Source organism: Diorhabda carinulata, chromosome 7 (genome assembly GCF_026250575.1).
Source record: "Diorhabda carinulata isolate Delta chromosome 7, icDioCari1.1, whole genome shotgun sequence".
Taxonomy (NCBI): domain Eukaryota; kingdom Metazoa; phylum Arthropoda; class Insecta; order Coleoptera; family Chrysomelidae; genus Diorhabda; species Diorhabda carinulata.
The window spans coordinates 3,444,660-3,457,385 of NC_079466.1; the positions used below are offsets into that span (position 1 = coordinate 3,444,660).

Here is a 12,726-nt window from a genome sequence, read left to right on the forward strand (position 1 = left end):
TTCAATTTACCCCTAAATATGTACTCCTCAATCGTCGTTTGAAAAAATGAGGATCTTAATCCACCTCTCCAAACAATTACACTATACATGAAGTGTACGACATTCTCGACTACAACGTGTATATTATATATATAATAATTAAATATATTAATGAAACTTATTCCTCCCATTCTCGGAAAGTGTAGTTTTAGTCTTACAGCGTGTTTATTATCCAAATACTTTGCCTCATACTGTGAATGGATGTTTATTTATTTATTAAATGTGACAGTATGGTTTTTTCTGTTTTATATTTTTCATTCCACATTCCCACAGAGCATTGATTTAAACCCTTTAAATAAAAATGGAATTTTATATAGGAGATATTTGAACATATTTAAAATATTTTTTTTAGATTGATCAATGCTTTGATATTCTGAGATTTACTAGAATTTTTCTGTAATCAATAGATCAAAATACACCAAATTTATTCACTTTCTTCATTTTACTTCACTACTTTCTTTTTCTATGACTTCCCGTATGACTCTGGGATGTAATTGAACAAATGAAAATGTTTTCAATTCGTAATTTTAGCTTTCGTCAAGTGATAATATTTTGTATTAATTATTATCACGTCACTTTCCATTAATATTCTCTACCAACCATATAGCTACCGAAATAGAATAATCGTCTAAACTGTTCGGATGATTTCAATTCTGTTGAAACATAATACACATGTATAATGTTGGTTTACAAAGTGGATATACCTTAAATAATGATCCAATAATAATCCCCGAACAATCTTCAACAACTGTTTTGGGTCAAGACAAATGATATAAACATTTTTAAAACTAATAAGGTACCGAATCTTGGAACAATGTTTAAGATAAATATACATAAGTATATAATATTTTGAATTGCGAAACGGAACGTATACCTACTAAACTAGAATTATCATCAACTACGTTATTATTTTGTTTTGAGTTTGGTATTCCTTTGTTGTGAAATATTGTACCTGAATTCTCAAAAGTTACCTCTGGGCTGGATATTATTACCTGACCCAAGGGAGAAGGTAGCGACCGCCCTACTTCTCTAGCAACGCCCTTGATTGCAATGGTAGCACTAACGTAGAATTGGTGTGTAGATGAATTAAAATGCTGAGAAACACACGAAATTTCGAGATAGAATCGCACAAAGCTCACAGTGGACCTCGAGGAGAGCTGGAAACATCAGTTGTTAAGATGTCTGGAAAATTGTTGTGCCCATATGTATAGCTCTAGCTCACTCTGTATAAAACTTTCATATACCCGTCAAAAATTGTTTGGTGATGTAGATTGGAAACATTTCTTTGACATTTTGGAGGGAACTGAATTTGGAAAAACAAAATAAAAATTGCAAATAAATTAGCTAAAATAACTTTAGAGGACCTTTCAAAAAACAACAAGGATTAAGACAAGGCGACCCTCTATCAACGGTAATATTTAATCTAGCTTTGGAAGGTATAATAAGAAGAACCAATATCAACAGAAAAGGTATGATATTTAACAAAAGTCATTAATTCAGAAGAAACAGAAGAAAGATTGGAGAAACTACAAAACAACTAATAGCAGTAGCAGAAAAGATAGGCCTACAATAATGACAAAACAAAATTTATGTTTTATGGAAATAAAGAATAAATATGGAAGGAAGACAAAAAACAATTTCAAAATACTTATATATGATGGGACGTTAGTAGAGTTCGAGGAAGTAGAAAATTTCATGTATTTGGGTGTACTATTAGATAATTAATGCCAAGAAAAAGAGGAAATCCAACTAAGAATTGCTAAAAGTAACAGCTGTGCAGGCAGCCTTAGAAGAATATTAACATCGAAAGAGATATCCAGATCTACGTTCGAATTTATAAAACAATTTTGAGATCCACCCTGACATATCCTTGTGAAACCTGAGTAATAACGAAAAAAACAGAAATTGGAAATATGGGAGAGACAAATACTGAAAAGAATTTTTTGAGGAGAGTAGACAAAGTTAGGTTAGGTTATTTAGACCAAGAAAACGGTTGAGGGAAGTAGTGGAAGAATACCTTATAGAGAAAAACATCCAGAAATGAAGAAAAAAGGTAAGGAGCCGAAAGGAGTGGAGAGAAATAGCTTTAATAGAATACCAAGAATTGAGTTTCATCTTCTCCAGCAAAACATACCAAGACATTCGTGCGAATAGAGATACAAATTAATATGCTTGAAATTGTGGCAATAAGAGTTGATATATTTGTTGGAAAATAAATCAAAACAATAACATGATGTGTAGAGTAGACATTATATTCATTATTTGATGACCAAATGCAGGAAGCAGGAAATTACTGCTTTTGCCAGTGATCGGGTGCCTTTGGAACTCAGGAATCGCGTAGTAAAAGTTTACATGAATGGATTGACTAAGTGATTTATGTTATTTCACAGACTTAGCTAAGTCTTGGCTCAGTCAAGACAAGCTCTTTACTAACGGAGGAGTCTACTACACTGAGAATCTTACATCAGACTAACGTCAACAGAACATTGACCGATGGTAATTGTCATAATGAAAGGGAGGTGTTCCCTTTACTAGGTATCTGAAGCAGATAATTTTAGGGCATGGTTATTTTGGAACGGTTCTGACGACGCGAAAGCATATGTTATTCATATGCTCTCGTTTTAACGCAATCTGTAACGACTAGACACTTGTGGAAGCGATGCTGTTATTAAAAAATTCTTGGACTGTGGTCACTACATTCGTAATGTAAGATTATTTCCTGAAGGAAAAAGTGTCGAAAATTACAATGGCTAGAAGAAAGGTACCAGTGACCTCAGAGAAAGCGCAATTGCTAGATCTTCTCACGACAAAACAAAGGCAGTAGTAAAAGGTTTTTTGTGGTTATTGATATCCGAGTTTAGCGTGGCATATCAAGAAACATATCTTGATGATTCGTATTTAAAATTTAAAAGATAAGCTCGTACACCATCTATTTTCTATCTATCTATCTATGTTAGTGACTATTTTTTGTTGACTTGAACCGAAAGGTAACTTCAACGATGACATTACCTCATGAATAAATACCTATTTTGAAGTCACAAATCTCATTTAATGTGAGAGATAAGAACATTTAGACACATAGAACATAGTATATCGAACTCAAAGCATCCTTCTGTGTTTTATTTTCACGGTAATTTGGATACTTTGGTTTCAAAGTCAATAATCAAACAATTTCCTATTATTTATCAATAATATAAGATTATTTTCAAATTAAAGTGATGCCTAGCACGAAATCTTCGTATATCGATATTAAATTACTCTCTTCTTTTTATATACCGACCATTCTACAAAAGAGTACCATTTAAAGTCTGTCTTCTGCTACAACATAAATCAATATAGCCTGTTATCTTTTAATTATTGGTTAGTCTGGCCTCACGAAATTATTTGAGCTCAGTTGAATCTCATAATTGTTTGAGTGAAATGCCAGTAGCTCTTTAAATAGAAATTTTTACATACAAAATAATAGACATCATGTATATAAAACTGAAAATAGAAGAGATTTTAGTCTTAGGCTATAAGGGAAGTGAATATGGTTCAAACAAGTTCCTACGTGTTTAGATTAGAGAAATCAGTATGGGTGAATTATTTAATTGAAAAGAAGACATTATACTTTTAAATTTTGAAAATTCTATATCAAACAAAACAATAAGTTATCCCAGTCACCAAATGGTTGCAGAAATTATTTTTTTCCGATTAATAAAGTTGTAAATAACAATGAAGAAGAAAAACTATATAGTTTCTTCATACAAAGGATAACGATAATAATCTGTTAGTTAGAATTTCAGGAAATGTTGGTGATGTAATACCAAACCCACGATTCACAATTAAACTATATGACTTATAAGTTGGAATTTCTGGACTACACTGTCTGATTTGCGTTTCGATAATCAAGTTATCGTCTTCAGAGACTGAAGGTAAACTAGTTTGGTGTAGTGGTGGTGTAAACATTCAGTATCCGACTTATGTTTTGATATAATCAAGTTATCCTTTTCGGAAATTGAAGGTAAGCTCATCCCTTTCTGTGTTTTCACCTTCAGTCGCTGAGGATGATAACTGAGTCAACGAAATGCACGCTGTACAGTATAATTTCAAGTGTTGGTGTGGTGACGATAGTATAAGGTGAAATATAAGATATCTAGAAACTAAATCCTAAGTGAATCAGCGTTGATGATCCAAGTAGCAAGATAATAAATCAATTTCTACATTAGAAAATTTGGTTATAACAATGATATTTATGTTGGATAAAAGTTTTATAATGTGACGAATAGGGTGATATTATAAGATAGATAAAAAATCCATCAATATTCAAGAGTTAAGAGAGATTCGTAATACAGTGCTAAATTCTTTAAATTAAGAAATTCGATACTCAAAACTATGTATTTGAGGCTGCAATAATAACAGGAAATTATTATTTTATGATGTTAATTACCTGTTTCGCCTCCATTTGTCTATTATATTGATATTGGTAACTTGTCGCTTACCTGGAACAGAACAAAAAATATTGAAAAACTGCGTTTATATTTTTATAGTAAAAAAATCAAATAAGGCGACGACTCATTAAAATACTCATTCTGCACTACTCGAATACAAAATTCTTTTTCAAAATTGAGATCAATAAGATTCATTACACACTAGCTTTTACCCGCGGCTTCGCTCGCATCGAATCCATTAAATATCAGAAATCATTATAGTAGAAAAGAACGAACTCCATAGCTATATTAGAACCTGAGATATAGATATGTATTTGAATGTAGAAAAATTGCCAAAAATCTACAAAAATCCATAACTCCACATTGAATGTCCGCGTCTAGCTCCTCTCCAACTCAACCGATTTAAGTGTTCAAAAACTCAAAAGAAAGAAGGTGTTTCAGCGAGTGTTCTTAAGCCAAAACGAAGTCTCTATCTTGAATAGAACCTGAGATATTGAGGATAGAAAGTCCCATAAGTGATGTACAGGGGGAAATCGCATTTGAGTATAACTTGAGAATGGTGAAAATTAGATGAAATCCGATGGTTGATGGCTGATCTGTGCATCAATACCTTTCATTGAAAAAAAAAAATTAAGCAAATCGGTTGGGTAGAACGCCTGAACGGAATCGGAATGGAAATCATCAATTTTTTTAATATATAAGCTTTTTAAGCTCGAACTATAATATGAATAACGATAGGACATCAAGATGCTGACAAATACTATAATAATATTTTCAACGATTTTATTCGATTTCTTTGCTATATTCTCAATCAAACTCTATATACATAAAAAACATTAATTAAACACATTTTCAATTTTCTCTTCATCGGCCGTCAATGTTGTTAAATAGTCGAAGACGTCCTTGATGGGAAAAAATCGATAGACCTTGGAGAAGTCTGAACAGGAGATTTCTCAGAGGGCCTTGTTGTATGAAAATTTTATATAAACTACTAAACTTGTCTTCAAGTAACCGTTTTTCGTGGTTATTTTTGAATAACATTATTCTCTTTCAAAACACTAAGCCAAACAAAAAAAAAATTTCAGCAGGAATCAATGTCAATCAATCCCACTCAAGCTGGTTTTTTGACGATTTTTTTTATTTAATCGCAAACTTATTATGTGATATACCAGTAAGTAATCACTGTTCTTTGATTTTCCAGTATAATCGTCTCTATATAAATTCTTTTTAAGATGAGGGCAGCGTTAATGTTAGCACAAGCAGTTTTTGCTGCAACCGCAATCCCAACTCTGGCGCAATCCCCCCTAGCTGTTTTTTGGGCGTCAGTTAAAAAATAAGGCATCCATTTAAACTTCGTTTGGTAAAACATATGTGATCTCTAACAGTTGTTTAGACCACTGCCATTCCAATGTAAAACATCTTGATTTTTCAATAGATAAATTAAAGATTTTGGGCACTAGTTTACTCACAGCTTCGATAATTCCTGAGGTAACCACAGTGGACGATCATTTAGTCCTTTTGCTATTAAATTCAGCATACACTGTAGCCAGAGAAGGAAAGCACTGACTAAAACTAAAAGACTAATAACCGATTTTAATCGATTTCAGCGATGAACTGATGAAAATCATATAACATATCACACATTATTTTTTAGGGGCATTATGAAAATGGAATAATGATATTATTGTCAGTGTAGAACTTCAGTAAAATATTTGTTTTCTCAGATCGGATTCGTGCAACAAAGTGGTAGTGTCTATAAACAATGAAGGTTCCCAGTTCAAGTATTATCTTAGATATTCTCATTCCGAGCATGTAATTGTCTATTTTTATATGACGGTAGGTACATTTATTGAGGTCGATGACTTTTATGTTGATATTGAAATATTAATTTCTTGTAGTAAATTATTTCTTATTCGCTTATAGATCACGATACTTCAACACATGTGTATTATGTCTCTCGCAGTTTTCAAATTGGGAAATTGTTCTGTTATTGAATAAACGCAGTAGTTGTCGACTTACGAAGAAGATTTCTTGTGTCGTTACAGTTTTACAATTAAATTGTAAAAATGAAAGAAATTATTATTCTTTTTAATAATGAACAAATATTGTTACTAAACCGAGATAATTAGAGCATTCATTCAATCAAAGTGATAATTATGTAATCAATATCAAGTACAACGTGTAAAGTTTGACGTGCTTAATGGGTATCCGTAGGCTGTATCTAATTTTATGAATACAGTAAAGTTTTTTATGAATTTCTAAGCATGAAAGTATTTGTGGTGGATATAGAAACATGAAAAATCTGTTTGTGTCCCATTTTCTCGACAACATACTTTGAAAAATATTAAGTATACCTTGTGGTAGTGGTTCACGGTTTTCTACTCTAGACACATTCTTTATTTGATAACAAAATAGCAAAGGCGGTAATAGTTGGAAACTTTTTGGACTCGTTCATAGTGCCCTAGAAGACGGTATATAATTCTTTAAGAAAATAACTTCATTCAAAGATCTTCTTACGCAGTAATCAAAAGCAGCCAGTTTAAATATTGGATATTATAGTCAAAAATTATCTCACTTCCTCTTTCCCAAATTTTGCTCTGGTATTGACTATTTACTTCAGACGAACGACGTTTCAGTAAATAAAATATTATTTAAAACTATCCAAGAAATTATATGGCTCGCAGATTTTTTTTGGAAAAATTTAATTAACCGAAATTATCGACAAAAACTGCAGTTTTGCGTTTCTAATTGAAGCATATATATTTGTTTTAAAAGATTGTGTTGTTTTATTAACTTCATTTACACTAATTTATACTGGCTGTCTAAAAAATAAACTTTTTGTTTTCATGTTTTATTTAGATTGTCCTTAATTTTATTTTATTATAAGTTTTTAATGACACTCAAGTATCGGTTCTATTATTATATAAAAGTCACCCTTATCGCTGATGAACATACGAACAGCGTCTAGTATCGCATAGCAAAAATACCCGATCAGGTTGATGATTGGCGATATCTTCTATGTTGGTGGAATTGTAAATAAAATTGCATTTCTATGTTCCAAGACTGCGAAGTATCAATCAATTTATCTGTTCGATTCTGTGGTATACTTTGTTCAAAGTTGGTTGAAGAAGGCCTCATGAAGATTGGATGTGGTTTCTTAGAATCAACGTGTATTAGAATGGTTTTGTTTTCTGATTCTGCTCCAGATAAATTAAAGTGTGTCTATTAAGGAGAAATATATGCAAGTTAGAATAACTCCCCTAAAGTGCCTTTTGCTGATAGCTCTAAAATATTGTTGGGGAGGAATTTTTTATTATACCAGTTGATAACTATACGTATGAGATGCACGGTGTTTAATATTATTGACATTCAAGAATGCTCTTAGCTCCATTTCTTGGACCTTATTTTTCATTTATGCTGGTCAATGCTCATCGACAAATCTGTGGGATGAGCTTAAAAAGGATTCGATTTCGACGACTCCCTGCTGTCAATCATAGTCAACCGATGGCGGTGTCTTTGGGAAGTGGGAGAATTTCCTGCAAGCTTTTGTTAAGCACGGAATGATTGTAAACATGGTATGATGAACAAATAGAATGAAAAGTGATAGAAGAAATCCGAAACGGTATTGATGTTGACTCAGATGAATCCATTCTGTGTTATTGATTTTTATTTTTTCCAATTTTAAGTTTTAGTTTCTTAATTATGCCTATCTAGCAAAAATATAGCACAATACGATGTTTATACCATGTTTGGTTGATATCTAGAATAATTTCCATTTCATGTTTAATATTTAGGTTGATTAATGCAGTAGTACTTTAATTTTGTACAAGAATTTATAAATTAACCGATCATGAACGTAAACTTCACATTAGTTCAATTGAATACTAATTGAAACATAACAGATGTTCAAATAAGAAAGAAAATTATTGTGTCATACAGCCATGATGCATTTCGTTAGAGGAAACACCCCCATATATAATAAATGAATTCTTTGTGGCCGGCAATTATGAATGCCCATATATTACATGGCAATTAAGCAGAGGGACAACGTTGGTGATTCGTTGGCATTGCTTAGTACGCGACCGTTTGTTTCTGGACCCACGAAAGGGGTCACCAAAAATAAATCATTAGTTTAAAATTTTATCTCTTACAAACAGACAAAAATCGCGCCCAATTAGCATATATATTTTCGTTTAAAGCGGTGGAAAACTCTTTAAATAAATATTAATCATCAAATGTTGAAGTTGCAATAATTCTGCTTAATAATTTGAATGTATAAATTTGGTTGTTTCCTTAGTGTAAGAATAGCAGAACAAGAATGAAGAAAAAACTGTAGATATGCAGCTTGAACCCCAAATCGTTGATTTTATATTATAAAGGTAGCTTTGTACTAATATCTGACCAATTCTAATGTCAAAATAAAATACTCATATCAAAAAAACTGTTTCCGTTGTTGGATAAATATGGACAAAAACGAATTTGGAATCTGAAGTAAATTATTGAAAGAACCGAATAAACTTTAGGTAAATATTATGCTGAAAGTTCGATGGAACAACTGGTTTTCTGCTTGTAAAATTAGTCATAATAACAGTTGACATATTTTAGGTTCACCGTTACTCCCAAAAAGCATATATTAGATATCATTTGATAAAAGTATACTAATAGAGCAAAACCGTTGTTTTGGCCAATAATGTCATATCCATTTGGTATTCCAAATATTTAATCTTTATTGATTATTAAGAAAAGGGGAAAACGATAACTGTCCAATCTAATGCTGATTCGTTTTGATTCCGAAATCAAAAAATATGAAAGCATTTATTGAAACTTCCGAAAGATAATTATTTAGAATATATGAAATATAATATTTTGTTATAGTTAAGTAAGTTTCTAATTGAAAAGTCTCTCTTCCATTAACTCGCCATCGTAAGGCGAATTTAATACATAAAATAACCTAAATGTAAACGTTTAACGATAGCCCGAGCTTTCGAAATGATGAAATGTTTTTTTCATTCAACTGCTATATTTTGATACTGTCATAATTTGAAAAAATAAATAAATAAATTGCAAATTATATCAATTTATCTACAGGCAGTTATCGACTAAATACTTTACTGTCCTAAATATTCCCAATGGTTCACTTAAGAAATAGACATTGTGGATATTAACTATTGAACTGGGTTATAACTATCACTTTTCACACAAGTTCAAGCCTGCGGACTATATCTTGATTATCGAGAAGTTCAGCAATCATTCAGCAATCTTTGACTGTGTTCTGGGTTTAGATCTTTATTGCAGACATACCACGAGGCGTTAACTATATTCCTTAGTTAAGTTGTGAGCTTCTTCCTAGTAACCACTATAATTTGTTATATCATAGTTTCAGCTTCTTTATTTTCTTTTTAATATATTGCTGCCACTTTAGTTTCGTATCCAGATGTATTCCTAGATATTTGACAGTTTTCTTATATGAGATAATCTTATTGTTTAGTCTGAAACTGAAAGAAGTTTATCTTCTTATAGGTTGATTTGGGCATTTTTTTCCTAATTGATTTTAAAAAGTCATCTATTTTGTTAATTAAATTTTAAGATTCTTGACAACCTCTCTATTTGATTCTCTAACAGCTAGTATTGCAATTTCGTCTGCAAATTTCGCCATTTTCCTTAACAGGGATATTACAAGTATATAACAGGTACAGTATTGGCGCCAGAACACTGCCTTGAGGAATCTCTGCTTTAATCAATCAGAGCTCTGAATATTAGTTTTCTTGTTTAACTTTGAATGTAAGGTCTTACAGGTAGGAGTCTATTTGCTGAACAGAGTGAGCAGGTGAATATTTTGTGATTTTTAGTAACAAACTTTATCAAATACTTTTGCACTGTATTCAAATATTTCGTGTTTGGATAAAACTAATGTAGACAATACCAAAATATTTCGTAGCTCCTACCATATGTAGATATATATTTAATGTGACCGACCAAATAATGAAGTAGCTCAAACCAGTCAATGAATTTCCATGGGAAAACTTATTAGTTTAATTTTTGTATTTGTCGCTTGAAGAAATTAGCTTCAAAATATTGATACAACTTTCAAAAACTATGTTCTACGAATTGCCCATTTTTGTACATTTCGATATTACGATTACAATATTGCTGACAGACACTAACTAAATATTTGTGGAGAAAACCTTTGAGAGCAGATGGTTTTCATAGAAGATCTGGAGTTATTCCAACCAAGGGTTTTCAGTAGCATTATAACCAGAAATTATTTTCATTTGTCTAAAGTAATGAACAACTGTACCAATTCCACCCAAATTTTGTGTTAAATTGACACCAATGTAGAGATTTTCGTGTGAGTAGCGTTTGCTAAAGCAGGATAATTTGCATTTGATGACATTATGGAAGACAGTAATCTTGTTGTACTTTGATAGTACTAAGTTGGACTTTGATACCAAAAACAGAATGAATAATTACTTTAAGTAGTTATACCAGAAGCTGTACGGACATTCCTTTATTTCTATATACTTTTATTTTGTATATTACCTACCTATATATTTCGATACAAATTGTTGATTTTTTATTGTAAGATTCTGCTACCTTATTTGGAGTGTATTATAAACTTTTTGTAAAGCAGGTCAATCAAATTATATATCTGAAAGCAAAAACCACAGTATGGTTCTCTCAAAAATATATAATAAATAAATAAATGTATATTCGATTATATAACATTACACTTTCTATCTCTAAGGTACTCTAACAATAAAATCATAAAGAATGAATGAGGTTTGAACGTAGTCGATGTTATTTTCATTTGATTCATCACCGGTTTCAAAAGATGTAGTAACAACAGTTCTATGTTCTACGTATCGTTTCCACTACAACATTTTTAAGCTTCCATATCTTTTGTTAATCTTCAATCAATAACCTATTTTAATTCACTTCTTTTCTTATCTTTCTTTCCGTTCGTTTCCATTTTTGTTCGTTTGTTGTTAGTGTCACTGTTTCAGCTGAGTACACCATTACTGGTGTTTTATAATATATTGATCTTTCTTCTTTTTTGTGGGTAGTTTAGTTTTTAACCTTTTCACTGCGACGCTCTTCTGTAGTCGGACCAGTGAAGCAAATAGGGCGAAGCAGGGCCCTATTTGAGTAGGTTCAGACGAATGTTCTGTGCTTGCGGAGCATCCATAAAGTCGAGCGCGGGATTTTAAACATTTGACTGCTACAATTTACTAAAATAATCCCGTAAACCCATTCTTATGGATTTCAGAAAAGATTGATAAAGTCACACTAGCAGTGAAAAGGTTAGTAAATTTCCAATTAGCATGGAATTTGTATTCATTATTTTTTCTTCTATCTAGTACTAAACTTTCCACTTCCATAAGTTCATACTCGACAACTTTCACCTTTCCCCCTTGACATTGCATTCAAAATCTCATTATATTTTTTTGTTTTCATTGATTATTGAGCCCATCCGTTTTCTCTGTGCAACTGTCTTGTTTAACGTTGCGAGTTGTTAATCACAAACTCACCAGATTCTCCTTTAGGTATTAATATACTGACTCTTGTCTCACTTTTAGTCATCTTGAGTATTAGCATCTATAACATGTTCTTTTATTGCTGTAGATAAATTGTTTCTCTTTATTGAGTCAAAGGCATGTTCAAAATCGATGAAGAGCCTGTCTGTTTTATGGTTTGTAATGCATCTATTGTTGACCTACACCGCATTGATATTGTCCCACTATTTCTTGAGTGCTACTAGCTAGTCGTTTTTATATTACTGTTAATAGAATGTTATATGCAACTTTTAACAGGATGATACCTTATAGTTGATCAGTGTTGATCACCTTGTTTATAGTGATAATTTGTCCTAGTTTCATACTTTTGGCATCCTCTCCCAAAAACAGATTTTCCTAATTAGTTGGTATATTCTTTCTTGAAGTTTGTTTTTTCTCCATACTTTATCAGCTCTATGCTTAATTCAACTTTACCAGGTACTTTTCCATTTCTTATTTTATTTATGATTTCCTCAACTTTTTCTATTGTTATTTCTTCTAATAAGGTTCTCGATCATTTTTCTCCTGCTGCTTGTTTTTTTCTGTGCTTGGTTCAGTTAACTAGTTCTTAAAGTAATCTGATATTTGTTCATTTTGGTGTTTTTTTCCGTCGGGTTGCCTTCTTTATCCTTAATTTTTTTTACATTACCTTTGTATGTTTATTAGATTAATTTACTTTTTTGTAGAAACTCTATTTTTATTTA

General features: G+C 31.6%; 1 protein-coding gene across 2 annotated transcripts in view; it reads right to left on the minus strand.

The window, feature by feature from the left end:
* LOC130896290 (homeotic protein antennapedia-like) overlaps positions 1 to 12,726 on the minus strand; it is a 414,695-nt gene that overhangs the window by 279,831 nt on the left and 122,138 nt on the right. Inside the window, exon 3 of one of the 2 annotated variants that reach the window (XM_057804282.1) lies at positions 4,469 to 4,520. The exons of the other annotated variant lie outside the window; for it this stretch is intronic. The gene's annotated coding sequence lies outside the window, so the exon portion shown is untranslated. The remainder of the gene's footprint in view (positions 1 to 4,468; positions 4,521 to 12,726) is intronic. 2 annotated transcript variants of the gene reach the window in all.